Source organism: Sphaerodactylus townsendi, linkage group LG05 (assembly GCF_021028975.2).
Source record: "Sphaerodactylus townsendi isolate TG3544 linkage group LG05, MPM_Stown_v2.3, whole genome shotgun sequence".
Classification (NCBI taxonomy): Eukaryota; Metazoa; Chordata; class Lepidosauria; order Squamata; family Sphaerodactylidae; genus Sphaerodactylus; species Sphaerodactylus townsendi.
Window position 1 is genome coordinate 80,042,160 of NC_059429.1, and position 15,261 is coordinate 80,057,420.

A 15,261-nucleotide genomic window follows, 5' to 3' on the forward strand; every position below is an offset into this window, starting at 1 on the left:
AAGGTCTATGGCAAGATTTTGCGACTGCACAGTGATACAATATGCAAAACCTGGAGATGCATAACAGAGGAGAGGCTGAGCTGTAATCTGGGAGGCTGCCCATTCAATCTCACCACAAACCCACTAGGTGATCTCAAGGCCTGCCAGAGGGCTTTGGACACAGGTGGCTAGGTAGACTGGCCCCCCCCAGCCAGACCAGATGTGTGCATACCCTAAGCTAGTGCCCAGCTAGGAGGGCACCCTACTGCTGGCTGCTCAGCAAGTCTGGGGCACACTCAGAGCCACTGGCTACCAGCAACTTGGGCAGAGGTACTGGGGCAGAGGATGCTGTATGGGATTGCCTGATGTTGTTGTCCCTGAACCCCCTGCCCTATGGCTCCCCAAGCAATCCTATAAGGCTTTTGGATACTGGTAACAATAGGCAAGCAGTTCTCTTTCAGCATCAGTCCATCATTGGAGATATTGGAGATGATAGTACCATCTTACCTTACAGAGCTGTTGTAAGGAATACTATGATAGTGTCTTTGAAGTGCTTTGAACAATGACAGAGTAATACCAAAGCTATTACACTGAGGTTCTGCTGCCATTTTGATTCAATACTGCATGGCAGTATGGAGAGAGGCATCTGGATCTGAGGCTCATCTCTGCTGTAAATTCTGTGTGTGGCCTTAGGGAAGGAACTGTATTTCGGCCAAAGTCCCCTACATGCGGAATGAGAATACCAAAATGAAGGTGACAACACCTATTGGGAAGACTGGGAAGCACTTTGCAAATTAAATGAACTATATGAATCAGCTCTCATAAGTATGATGTAGCATGTGATGACCCCAAATCATGCACACAACAAAATTATTTCCAAGTCATGGATCTCTGTGAGCATCACTTCCCCACCCAGTTAGGGTAAAATCTCTGCTCCACCTTCTGTCAACATCAGAGGCGGAGTGAGGGGAAACTGTGTCCAGGGTGCATGTGTGCCCTGCACCCCTGCTGCAGCACCACCCACCCTCGCCCTGCCTCGGATCACCCCCGGAACGCTCCCTCCATAGCCCGGCCATGCCTTTGCTGTGGTTCCACCTGCAGTGTCAGACCCCTCCTGTCCCGTGGGTGCTACGCCACTTGTCAACATCCTGTTCAATGAAGATGACAATATGTTCCAGATGATTATGTGAAATGGATTACAGAGCTGGAAAACTAATATGGTAAAATGCTTGTCTTTGGAGAAGGCTGGTTTAGATTGTATGGAGCCATCTATCTATTCCCCCAGGTGTCTTGCTGTCTCCACTTAACAGGTTAGTCTCCCTAACAATTAAAGGCCAAACTACACTATATGGAGTTCTGAGTAACTTCCTTCTGATTTTTTAAAATTGCTGCCAGTCAAGAGAGTGGAAATTTGGGTGTGGAGAAGTGCCTTTTAAAGACCACATTTAATTTCAAATTGGGTGCTCCCCCCCGCCCCATAAAGTAACAGGTCAGGCCATTATATATTTTCCTCTTGTGTGGAAAAAAACACAAGGGTCGATTCCGCACTTGCGTTATCAACCTAAGTTCGAGCTTTGTTCGACCTAAGTGCTCCGCATAACCACTGGGATCAACATGGTTTTGTACCAGTTTCGCCCTGTGTAACGGTCAAATTTCCGACTCTAGTTGGGAACTACTACTTTTTCAGGGAACCATGCTCGAACTCAGCTCGATTCCAGTGAAGTGCGGAATCTCTGGTGCCAGGAGTCCCCCATTCAGCCAATCACAGCTGTTTCGGGCATGCGTACAGCTGGAGAACCGCCGTGGTGAAAATTGCGCCTAATTTCCCCCCCTCTTCTTTCTTGTGTTCAAAGCAATGGCTGGTCGCACAAACAGCGCACAATTTCCGCGTACCAATGTAAGCAGCCAATCAAAAAACGCCACCTTCGTCCCTCCATTCCTGTGGCAGTTTTTTAATAACCTGTGTGGGGATAGACAGAACATGGCTGTAGAACAATAGCCAATCGGAATGGAGCGGCGAAGAGGAACAGGATGATCCTGCCCTCCGAGCTGGGATCAAGCTGGTTGCAGTGGGGAACAACAGTGGCTTCGACCTAGGTTAGTACCCTTCTCTGGGAACTGGGTCGAACCTATTTTACTCGTGTGCGGAATCGCCCACGGAGATAAATTTGTGGGGAACATGGTGGCTACAAAACAATTGCACACCTGCTCTCTACCCACTATTACTCTACTCCCAACTGTTGCCTTCAGAGGATGCTTTTCATTAAAAGAGAACAGCAGGAGAAAGGTTACTCAGAACTCCAAGTGATGTGACTTATGCTTTTTCATGCTGACACTTATGACCAGTTTCATATCGCTTTAAAGTTCCTCAACGATATCAGATTAACTTTGTACATTTCCTCTACACATGTGCTCCCTCCTCCCAAAATGGCCATGTGTGCAGGAATGGGTATTAATTAATAGATGTGTAATTTGCATAATTGGATCCATGGCCGATTATGCACAAAGTGTCCATTGCATGATGAAGGTGAATGTCTGTCACAGCAAGATTTCTTGTAGCGACATATTTCCTCAAACGTATTTCCTGAAACACTGCATTAACTTTCTATTCTCTCTGCAGCAAATGAGACCAGTTCTAGCATGATTTTAATTTGCCTCACCACCACAGCAGGACAGATTTACCAGTGAGCACAGCTTTGACCCGACATCTTACCCCCGCCTACAGTCAGCCTTTCTATCTCTTGTACGCCATCCAAACCTCACCCCTCTTCCAAATAGCAGCTCCTTCAAGACACAGAAAAGAAGCTCACTAACTGTAATGTTATATATCGAGAAACTGGTGAAGATTAATATTAGGATAAATAATGATTTAATGTTCATGGGTTTAATGGAGGATAGAAGGGTAGATAAAAAATATAGCTATATGTATAAAATAATGATCAAAGCAGCACATGAAATAATAGCTTTAGGTTGGAAAGAAAAGAAAAAATGGACAATCCAGAAATGGTTGGAATATATCTGGAAACAAGTGACAATGGACATTTTTGATATAATAACAAAAAATAAACTGTGGTAAGATAAACAGAGCGAAATTTTGAAGATATGGTCAATATATGCAGACTGGATGAAAGAAGCTGGAGTCAATGAGGAGATATGGGAGAAGAGATTACAAAGAATGAACTTACTGCTGTTTGTTTGATAAAACTATGAAGAAAATACAGTGGGGGAGGGGGAAAAGGGGAAAATGTATTGTTTGAAAACTAATGAAGAATATTAATATAAAATGGAATATTCAAATGATACAATAAAAAATTAAAAAAGAAAAAAGAAAAGCTCACTCAAATGAGCTTAGCCAAAACAAACAAACCTCTACATTCTCATATTGATATATCAAGATATTGATATAATAATAAGAGTGCTTGGAAATAACAAACCTCTCTGACCTCCAACAGCAGGAGGAGGAGGAGGAGGAGAGAGTGAGGGGGGAGGGGAGGGAGAGAATATCAGCTCTAGGATGGTTCCCTTCTTTAGCAGCCTGTGGTCCAGGAAATTGCTTTGCTTCTTTCATTTGGCAGGGATTATTTTTGAAACAGTAATAGCGATATAAGTGCAGCTTAAAGGACTAAGCCAGCAATTTTGACTACCATATAACCCTTTAAGGGTTATATGATGGGCAGAGTTAAGGGAACCAGGCCCGGGAGAGTTCTCTGCAGAAAAGCTCCATGGCAAAAATGAGTGCCTCTTCGCATGCAAACAGAAACACAAGGAGAGCCCACTACAAACCTATGTGGAGAGAAGAACCCTGAGGCAAGCATTTCATGCATAATGGGCCCATGACCTACACACCATTAAATAACTAGAGAGGCAGACCTGGGAAAGAATTGTAAAAAAGCTAATTTCTAGAATAGCTGAATTTTGTGGTCCACATGTTTAGATCCTGCTTCCAATCAAAATGGAAACCATCAGTAGAAATGATACTGAAACAGCATCGTTACACCATACCAATATACATACTACTGATTTTCTTTAAAAGACTGGCATAAAGTGATTCAGTAGTGAATGAAGCAAAATGGTGGATGTGCAGAGCATGTATAGAACCTCCATTGCTGTTGTGCTGCAAATGTCTCTGCATTCAGAGCAGAAATGAGAGCATAACAAGAAATTGTCCCCATGTGGAAGGAACCTTGGCCTCACAAAGGATGGTTTAGCTCAAGTGTTTTCACGGAGGTCTTATCAATTAGTAGGAAGAAATCAGACAGCTCAGATATGGTACTGACCACATTAGTTCCTTGAGTGCAACAGCCTGAGGAAACTTGCACGTCTCAGGCTTAGTTTTCACGAACTAATAGCAAACCAGTATCTAGGATGCAAGGTGGAGGAGACTCATGTGACTCAATGGTCTTCCATACAAAAATAAAAGCTAACACTTCTTAGCATAGCATTGTCTCTGACATGCTCGAGTTCTGAGTGTAGGAACCCCATTAAGGGAACTGTCACCTTCAGTCTGATGCTGAATCACTGATGATGAGAATTAAGCATTATCTATGCCAGGTAAGATGGTAGATGAGGAATCTTGTCATAAACTTCTGGCTTTGCCCAAGAAAAGAGGCTGGGAGTTTCTGCTGTGCAGCTCCATGAACTTAACACCTCTTTATCTGACACTGCCAATAACAGCTGTCTCTCAGAGAGCCTGGATAAATGGGGTTGCTGCACTGAGATATGGTGCTCTCCATGACTGCCATGGTGTGCTCATCAGCTGAATATATATTAATGTGTACTAACACTCCAGTTCTGTAACTTCCTTTGCCCATATATTTCAAAGTCCTGGATTTGAACTACACATGCATGAAAAAGACAAATTACTGTCCAGAAGCACTCACAGATTGGTTTAGGCAAAGGTGTGGGGAGTAGAAATGTATGTGTGGAAATGATGGGGCAGAAATCCAAAGCTAGTTTAAAATAGCCTATATAAAAAATGTCACAGCAAGACATTTGTGCACTCATCAAAGATATATATGGGAAGGTGGGAGTTGGGGGGAGTTGGGAGGACTGGAAGCTATGTCTTGAAAGAAGATGCCTGCTTTAAATAAACTCAACATATAAAAAGGCCCCAAGGCTTTGAGGAACTGATTAATGGATCCGGTTTGGCAAAGGTCACCATAGGAGTGCTGCTCTCAAGTGCTCTTCCTACAATCACCCTCCTTTTATCTATTGTTACTTAGATTGTCACATATTCTGTACATCTCTGTGTTAGTATAGTAGGACATCTACAGAAACTGAGCTTCACGGCTTTTTGGTTTTGAAATTTCTCACCCCCAAAGTAACTAACATTTTATTTACTAAGGCTTTGCATATTACTAAATGCACTATGCAGTTTTATAGAGCATCAGATCTTATGCAACATAGAACAATATTACAAAAAGTCACTGTGTTACATGAGCTTTTCTAAATAAAGCTACCATGTTACAAAGCATTAGTTCAAATACATTGATATAGTCCTTGAGCTTCTAAAGGCATCTTAGAAGTGGCACTACACCATGATGTCTCAGTAACAAGTCACACTGTCCACTATGACAGGGGTCAGCAACCTTTTATAATTAAAGAGCACAACTACATCAACCTTCAAAGCGCGAGATCATCAAGAAGCCCTGCATAGCTGAAAATGTATACCATAGCCTTAGTGATAATTGGCATCTAGGTTAGTAATTCATTCAGTTTCTGCAGCCCAAACATTAGTCATTACAAATCTTATAATAGAAAATGGCATGCATGATTGGCACATTTTGCCATTACAAGTAACTAGCAGTAAAGTCTGTTCTACAAAGAAATACAATGGGTTCTAAAAAATTGTTGGTGGTTAACAGTGCCCACCAAGGGGCCAAACCCTCCCAGGTTTCCCCCCCTTGGTCCCACATCACCACCTCCCTCCTCGTCCTCCTGTTCTCCCTAGACACCTGCATCAGTTAATCTTTAAAGTGTCAGAAAGCTGTTTTGATTTGCCTCAGGCAAGCCAGTTTTTCTCTAAAGCAGCAGAAGAAGAAGCAGAAGGAGGAGGAGGAGGAGTTTGGATTTATATCCCCCCTTTCTCTCCTGTAGGAGACTCAAAGGGGCTTACAATCTCCTTGCCCTTCCCCCCTCACAACAAACACCCTGTGAGGAAGGTGGGGCTGAGAGAGCTCCGAGAAGCTGTGACTAGCCCAAGGTCACCCAGCTGGCGTGTGTGGGAGTGTACAGGCTAATCTGAATTAAGCCTCCACAGATCAGGCGGCAGAGCGGAGAATCAAACCTGGTTCCTCCAGATTAGATACACGAGCTCTTAACCTCCCACGCCACTAGAACAAGAGTCCTTGGAAAAGACAATAACACTGTGTATTATGAGCCATCAAGTTACTTCCAGCTCATGGTGACCCGATGAGTCAATGTTCACCAAAACATCCTATTATTAACAGATCTTGCAAACTAACTGTAAGGAATTCCATAGAAGCAGAAATAAAAGGCTTTTGGAGTAAAAGTCCATTTATTAAGACATCTTAGAAAGCTCAAATACACGCAGTGGCAAGTGAAACGATAACTCCGCCTGCCATGAAGCACAGGTATTATAATACCACTCACCACATCCTCCCTTCCTGCTTCCAATGGGAAATAACAGAGGCTTCATCTCCTCAAGCAAGAAAAGATAGAAGCCTCCCAGCTTTGCATCTGGCCCATCGCCCAGGGCTGTGGAATGCACTCGGGCATAGGTTACCTCACCCATCAACACCATTGAATCCTTTACACTCTTGCCTCCCCCTAAAAGAAGACCCTTCCCCCAGGTTTGTCCAGCGGAAGAAGTGGCCGTGGAAAGCAGTAGCAATAAGGGGGGGGGGGCTTCAATGTTTTCGGAATAAACCCATTGATTTATAAATTCCAAGAGGAATATCCCACCCAAGAAACTAAATATTGCAAAGCGTTTCTGCCATTACAAAGCGTAGAGTCCAGGATAGCTGCCAATTTCTGTGAGTGCGTTGTGCGCCATCAATATTAATAGTCGGTAGGGGGCCTCTCATGGTCAATTAGTGCCAGGCATCGGAAGCGGGGAGCCTCCTTGAGCAAGCTTTGGAAATGGAAGACATGGATGGATAAAGCTACTTAAGAGAGTTAGGCAAAATCTAAGCCGGGGAGCAGTGACACTTCATTAATCACTTTAGTAATCTGAAAAGGTCCCAGCCAAATCTCTGGCCAAGTTTGAAATATCTATGCATCGCCTTCTGAGATTTTTGTAGATAAATACACCCAGGAGCCCACACGCTAGAGGGGAAATCCGGAGCGTGTTTATCCGCTGCAGTTTCAGTTTGGGAGTCCTTTGTTTGTTGTGGGGCATGGTTCAGATCCCAATTTCCATCCCTCGGCTAGGGATGAAATCCATTGTTGAAATTCTTGGGGGGTCCAGAAGCAGCTACTTGGTAGTTGTGGCAAGTAACGGGCGTGGGAAGGAGCGACCTGGGACATAATTTCAAAGGGGGGGTTTTCTTTGTACTACTATGAACCGTGATTGTTATAGGTACTGCATCTCGCGCAAACGGAGAATAAGCTCTAACCAACTGTGGTGTCTTGGTGGTAGTTGGTGTATTTTCGCGTAACAAATCTAGCCATCGCTCTAGGTTCCTGTTCGCTCTCTCCGCCTTCGCCGCCAGTACTTTGAATCGCAGTAGCGCAGTAGTGGTCGTAAGGCCCCCAACTAACAACCCTGCAAAAGCAAACGCTTTCCAGAACTTTGAGATGAATTGGGGTCGATGGGTCTGAAGACCAAATTCTTAACGTGGGGGCGGAATAGGAGACGTAAACATGTTGGAATAAAACAGCCGTCAAGCAACTTAGGGAGCCCGGAGGGGATGGAAGCACATGGCATAAAAAATGGGCTTTGCTTGAGAGAATAAAGTCTACCACCACACCCATAAAATCAGTGCTACAAGGACTTTTTCGGGCAAAGTCTGTAATAAAGAATCTCATAGAGATGACCTCCTGCTACGGGCTGGAGGCTACCGGAGTGGTTTCAAACAGTCCATGGGGGGGGCTTTCCCCTGAATGGTCTCGGGCTCTCTGTACAAGCCGAAAGCAGCCTTTAATGTATGCCCTCTTACTGTCTTTATGCGATTAAGTGCGCCACCAGAACTGCCGGGCGCGGCTAGAAATGCAGAGTTTCTAAAAAGCTGTACCGTCCAGCAGCCGAGGCCGGCATCGCGGCAAGCCTCAAGAACCTGTTTATGGAGGGGGGGGAGGTAATTTACTCAACATTCCTCTCCAGCCAAACTCCATCTCTCCAAACGAATTGTGAGCTCCTCTTAGGCTGCTGGAGGTTCTCGTGCAGCAGCCTCCTCCAGCGTTCCCCGAGGGAAAGGAGAGACGAAGACTGGGAAATGGGGGGGTGGAGGAGAAGTGGACGCTTGAGATCGGGTGACAGCCAACCCCAACTGGGAGTGGGGAAAGAACAGTATGCGGAATGTCCTCGTGAGGCAGCTCCACCCTCCCCCCCCCGGTAGGTGGCGAGCTGGCCAGCTAGTTTCCAGTTGGTTATTTCCCTGGAAAAAAATGGACTGTAAAAAGAGAAAACGAAAAGAAATCGGCCCAAGCGGGTTGTTTTGGCATGGACATCTCTTGAGGGGGGGTGGAAAGAGCTGCCAGGTTTCTTAAGTGATCCGACCAAACTTTGGAAAGGGGTGCTTAGCCCTCTCCAGCCAGTGGCTTCAAGTTGGGAGAGTGCTACTTTGATGGCCGCCCGGTCTCCTTTGTCTCTACAGTCCAGCTGGAGTTCGGCACCAGAGAACTTTTTTAGACAAATAAGCCACACGGAGACCAGCCTACCATCTTTATTTTTTTCTGCAACAGGCCGCTCCTAAGTGCTTTGGTCCGAGGCATCCACGCGGAACCAATGCAAACGTAGAGATCTGGGTCAGGGCGCTTTAGGATCAGGTCTCCAGTGGTAAAAGCAGATTTTAACTTCGTCAAGAAAGTGCCGTTTGACATTCCTTGACCAGGAAAGGGGCCCCGGCTTGGCGTGGATAGTGGATCCTTACCCTTGAGTCGCAGAGGTCTGTGAGAGAGGGAGAGCCAGTCTAGTTCGACTAATTGGGGGGTATAAAGTCACGATAGAAATTAGCAAAACCAAGCAAACCAACTGGAGTTCTTTGGCGGTTGGTGGGGGGCGAGGCCATTGGAGGGACTCTAGGGCGCTAATTTTAGTGCAGGATCCATTTTTAAGCCCCCGGCTCGGCTGAGGATCCGCAACCCAAATAGTCAATGGAGGGGTCTGATGGAAAACAGCATTTCGGAGAGTTTGGCAAAGAGAGAGTTATTAAGCGAAGTTGCGTTTCTAATACCTCTCGAACCAACATTCTCATGTTCTTCTATGGTTTGTGTGAGTAAATTAAAAACGCCATCTTAAGTATAAGCAATAAACTCCTTTGTACAGTAAATCAATGGAGAACTTGATATGGGGCCATTTGGTATAAAAGCCCAAGGGGCCCTAATTTAACCCGAATGGCATTACAAATATTCAAATCTGTCCAAACTTTGTGTTAAACAGTCGGAAATCAGTGTCTGCAGTAGCCTTGGCAATTCTGACTGACTCTGTAGTAAGCTTCTCTCAAGTCCAATTTAGTAAAAAATGCGTCCCTTTGCCGAAAGTGCAAAAAAATCTAAAAAAGGTCCCTTGATCAAAAAAGGCAAAGGATATTTATTGGACATGGGAGACTGCATTGAGACCTCGGTAGGTAATTCTGTGCAAAGTCAGTAAAAAGACCCATCTTTCTTTTTTTGACAAACAAAAGCGTGGGAGCATGCGTGTAGTGTGTGTTTGGTAGTCTCACTGCATGAACCCGCGAGCAAGGTTCTTGGTCTTAAGAAGACACGGAGTTCCTTCTCCTCCATTGGGACTCATCACCCGTAGATTCTACCCCTTTGGGTAGTTGTGCCCCCTATTGTATGGACAATTCTTACAGTGCCAGTAGTCTCTGTGGGGTGGCAACTTCGATGCAGCATTCCCTGTTCTCTGAAAAACTCTGGCTAGATCATGGGCGATATGCGGGTGGGATGCCAATAGAATCGGGAGCAACTCACTGGAGGAAGCCAGGGAGGGGATGGCCAGGAGACGTTGGGTTTCTTCCCAATCCATGTGTTCACCGCAGGGAGTGGTCAGCGGAATTCCCAGGATCCTTTCCGTTCCAAAATGAATTTTGTCTGCTGTAACAATAAATCCAAGGCATGCCCAAATCCATGGAGGTCGAATACCGGCTGTAAATAAACTAATTTTCTCCCAAATGGTCGGCTAACGGAGGAGAACCGCCGTTGTGTTCTTTGTACTGGCCGGTCCTTCGCTCCCCGAGGGGGGCTGCTGGCCCATTTGGGTGAAAGGTGCTGGCTTAAATAGGGGAATTCGGGTCCAGACCTAGCTCCTCTGCTTTCACCCAATGGGGCCGCATTAAGCAGTGGGAGTGTTTCTGAATCCACATGGGCCGAGGCTGCAATGCGAAGTGTGTTTAGCCGAAGGGCTGGCCAGAAATGCTCGAACAGTAATGGGAGCGCTTGCCTCTACTCACCGCTATTAGGAGTCGTAACGGCGTCCATGGGGGGCTGAAGAAAGGCAAACAGCTGCTTCCTCCTCTTGGGTCGCCTTCGTAAACTGCTTTAGATGAGCTTCAGTGGAGGCGGCCCTGACTCATGCAGGGTTTGCAGCAATGGAGTGCGCCGGAGCTGGAGCGGGGTTGGTTTTGTTTCTTGGGACAGTTGGCGGCTAGATGACCTGGCCCCTCCGTGAGTAAAGATTTCAATCCCAGTCGGGCGACGGGCGCTCAGAGGTGGTTTCGGTAGGGGCGGCTGGTTTGACTTGGTGGACATTGGTAGTGGTTTCTTGGATGCTACGCCTCCTTGACGAAAGCATATTCCAAATCCAGACGCCTACCGGGGACCCAACTGGATCCAATCTGCAAATGGTACGTAGGAACCCGGTTCAAAAAACACCGCTTCAATGAAGCTTGTCACCGGCCCACAGCATATCTGAGAAGCCCGGTATTTCAGCGCGCTCAGGCCACTCCAGGGAGGGGAGCTCCAGCAGCCGCCGCATCTAAATTCACGGCAAAATCTGCAAACGGGCGGGTTGCCTTTGTTGGATGGTTTTTGATGGTGCAGATAGTTTCATTCCCTCGGGCGCCTTGATCTTGAAAGCGCTTCTTAAGGCTTCTGGAGGAATGCGGAACAAAGTGCGCAGAGTCCTCTCATCCTGCAAATCCAAAAATAGTCACGAATCCAGTCGGTTGCTGCTCCCATCCAGACTGGAGCCGAAGGTCCCGTAGATTTTCGCCACCAGACCGCATATATAAACTACCATGGCCCTCCTGCAAGGGGTACTTGGAGTTGCGTAAGATAAAGTGAGGCTTTGGAAGCTGTCCACTTCAAAACGGCTGGTATCGGAGGCCGATGATAGTAGGCCCCGCTCGACGGCTCTTGGCGCCAGCTGGGAGGTGGCTGGCGCTGGCTGAGCAGGTTGGGCAGGCAGCTGTTGTACCGGGGAGCTTTGAATCGGGCGCTTGGCGGTACGCTGCTACGCTTGGGTGGCAGGACCCAGGCACGCGGCCCCCCTGGCACCGGGGTAATGATCAGTAACAGCATAGACTCCAAATCCTGGGGTTTCCGGGTCTGCTGGCCTCTTTAAGTTCCCTCTCCAACGCAGCCACAGATCCCTCTCCTTGGCGCAGCCGGGTCGCATCCTGCGCGCATGCAAAGCAGCTTTTTCGGCTCCAATTTAGCCGTAGTTCGCCCCGCTTAAGGGTACTTCCAGTGAGTTCTTATGCGTATGCGAGAGCCTGAATCCATTGCTGCCGCTATAAATCCAGTCTGGAACGCTCCAGGACTTTGTATCATGGACTGGACCGATTCTGGGTATATTGTAGTTGGAGCTGCTCTTGGTGCACGGGTCCAACTTCGAAGCTGGACTTCTTTGGCGCTTGCTGTTCCGGTCCCTCTGTGGTTTCGCGCTTCTTGCTGCAACTGTCCGCTCTCCTCCTATAGCTGGCGCTCACGGTTCCATGCCGCTTAAGGCCTGCGCAGTCGCCTAATTCCTCTTCATCCCAGTCCCTTCTCGGGATGGGGAGAGGAAACCGTCCGCTGGAAGGCAGGCTTTCTGGACTCCCTCGGTTGCCTGGAAGCGAGGGTATCGGAGGCAATCAGTCAGCTGTGAAGCCACCGGGTGGTTCTCTCGAAAGGCACCCTAGGTGCGCGTTGCTGGCCCGGGATTAGGGGGTCCGATTGGGAAGGTGCAATGATACCCCTCCCAATTCCAGGTTTAGTCCCGTGTCCCTTTGATCGGCCCTCTATGCTGTGCCACGGTGGTTCTTTGGGAGCATCACCAAAATACGAGTCCAGGAACCGCTCAATGGATTCCTGGGCTGCCGCGATGAAAGAAGGTGGCCAGCCCTCGGCCTCCTCCAGGACAGGTTGCATCTGAGGGTTTGTAATCCACACGAGAACGGTAGAGATCCGATCCACAGGCTACCATCCATAGATAGCGCCCCAAATCGACTCCATGGAAGTCCCCATGGTCGTTGCCACGCCCCTCGCTCCAACGGAGGTAAAGGGAAGACCTGCATGATAATGCAGGGACGGGAAAGAGCCACCAGCTAGGCCCGCTTCTCCCGCCGGGTTCCTCCAGATCAAGAAGGGAAAGGTCGGAGCCCTCTTTGGGGCTACCACAGACCTTCCGTAGTAATATTTCTCCAACCTTCCATCGCAAGACAAGAGGTCCACTACACAGGAATGAGTAGATGAATTAGGATTCCCAAGCCACAATGTAAGGAATTCCATAGAAGCAGAAATAAAAGGCTTTTGGAGTAAAAGTCCATTTATTAAGACATCTTAGAAAGCTCAAATACACGCAGTGGCAGGAATGACACTTCCCGCCAGAAGCACAGGTTATAATACCAGTCACCCCATCCCCCCTTCCTGCTTCCCATGGGAACAGAGGCTTCATCTCCCGCGCAAAGATAAAGTCTCCGCCGATGCATCTGGCCCATCGCCCGGGCTGTGGAATGCACTCAAGGTTACCTCACCATCAACACCATTGAATCCTTTACACTAACACTAATGTTAAGAAAAGTTGAAAGCAGCAGGAAAAGAGGAAGTCCCAATATGAGATGGATTAACTCAGTCAAGTAAGTCATAACCTTCCGTTTGCAAGAGCTAAGTCAGGGTGTCAACAACAGGACGTTCTGGAGATTATTAATTCCTAGGGTCCCCATAAATTGGAAGCAACTTGTCTTGATCGCCCTTAACACACACACCAAGAGCAAAATAGATTCTGCTGGAGAAGGATCTGCATAAATGACTGAATGACTTTCCACTGGAGGAAAAGAAACTTAAGTTGGAGGAAAGTTCCTCAGGCTTAGCGAGAGGCTTCATGGAAGCGACACCCCATCCTCTGCGGAGCTTAGTGCTAGGCTACAGCTTGTAAAAGCTTGAAGTTGGTCCCCCGTTCCTTATTTGCATTTCCTAGTTCCTTATTTGTGAATCCATCTGGAAATACTGAGGATAATTGCACAAACAGGAAATCAACTTCAGCCTCCCCAGCTGTAATTGCTGTTAACTACCATCCTTTCCCCAATATGAGAGTACTGTGTTCAGTTCTGGTCGCCACATCTCAAAAAGGATATCGAAGAGATAGAAAAAGTGCAGAGAAGGGCAACGAGGATGATTGAAGGATTGGAGCAATCCTTCCCCATGAGGGAGAGGGCTGCAGCTGCTTGGGGACTCCTTTAGCTCTGGTGAGGAGGCTGCCTGAGGGGGATATGGGATTGAAGTCTCCAAAAATTCATGCATGGGGTAGAAAATGTTGACAGAGAGAAATTTTTCTCTCTCTTCTCTCACAATACTGTAGGAACCAGGGGGCATCTACTGAAAAATGCTTGGGGAAGAATTAGGACTAATAAAAGGAAACACTTCTTCACACAACGTGTGATTGGTGTTTGGAATATGCTGCCACAGCAGGTGGTGATGGCCACTAACCTGGATAGCTTTAAAAAAAGGGCTTCTGGATAGGATTTCTATGTGGAGGAGAAGTCAATCTATGGCTACCAATCTTGATCCTCCTTGATCTCAGATTGCAAATGCCTTAGCAGACCAGGTGCTCAGGAGCAGCAGCAGCAGCAGAAGGCCATTGCTTTCACATCCTGCATGTGAGCTCCCAAAGGCACCTGGTGGGCCACTGCGAGTAGCAGAATGCTGGACTAGATGGACTCTGGTCTGATCCAGCAGGCTAGTTCTTATGTTCTTATGTTCTTAACTGCACCCTTTGCCCTCCATTTTGATCAGGCTTCCTTTGAGTTTTCCCCACTGAACTTTATCCTGGCTAGGCCTTTCAGGCCAACCTGTTTCCCTGGCCAAAGAAGAAGCCTGCAGGGCACTCCTGCAACCACCAGCCCATTTGGAAGTGGTGAAGAGGGCAGGGGTGGGGAAAGGCAGTGGCCATGGCAGGAGGCAAAGAGGTTGCTGGGACTGCCAGGCTCTTATCCCACTGCAATCAGGAGAAGGGCAACAAGGGAAAGGAGAGCCAGCCAAGAGGTCCTGGCAGGTAAGTCTCCCCTCTCTTTTTTTCTGCATTTGCCGTGCTTAGTTTCTGAATGAAAAAGTTCTGGTGTACGTGGCTTTGTAGAAGTTGAAGTTGATAGTCTGAAGTCTCAGTTGTGTAGAAGCTGGCTATGATTCTTCAGCAGTGAGAGACTGTCAACAAAATTCTTTCATTTGTGCTCAGAGGCACTCTTTTTCTACCCCCACACTCCATTATGGCAATTAACTTTTTAATTTATTTTACTGAGAAGAGTTTTTAGGATTTAAATGTAGCCAAGTGGACTCCCCCCTTCTTTTAGCCCCAGTATTCTTTAAAAGCATCACAGAAGGGCACTTTCTCATCTTTCTACAGCTCAAAATGTCCCTCAAGTTATACCTTGGGGTTACCTGGGGGTATCCTTACCTGGATGGTCAAAGCTAGCCCAGTCTCCTTAGATCTCAGAAGCTAAACAGTCTGCTGTTTATACAACAAGTAACTGCCAAATTCTACTGGCAATTTGGGGGGTTTTACCGGTTCTGTGTAAGCCCTGCCCCCAAGCTGTGTGTGCATGGTAATTGGCTGGAAGTGAATAATGCATGGAGACTGGCTGGAAGTGAGTCATGCATGGCAATTGGCTGGATGTGAGTTGTCTCTACCTGCTATACTCTGTCTCAGAAATAGATGTTAGTACGGTCAGTTGAGATGCAGCA

At 47.2% G+C, this 15,261-nt stretch overlaps 1 long non-coding RNA gene across 1 annotated transcript in view; it reads right to left on the bottom strand.

Annotated features, from left to right (window-relative positions):
* LOC125433809 overlaps window positions 1–15,039 on the bottom strand; it is a 48,752-nt gene extending 33,713 nt beyond the window's left edge. The window contains exon 1 of the long non-coding RNA XR_007244671.1: window positions 14,975–15,039. This is a non-coding gene — a long non-coding RNA (uncharacterized LOC125433809). The remainder of the gene's footprint in view (window positions 1–14,974) is intronic.
* Between the last annotated feature and the right edge of the window lie 222 nt (window positions 15,040–15,261).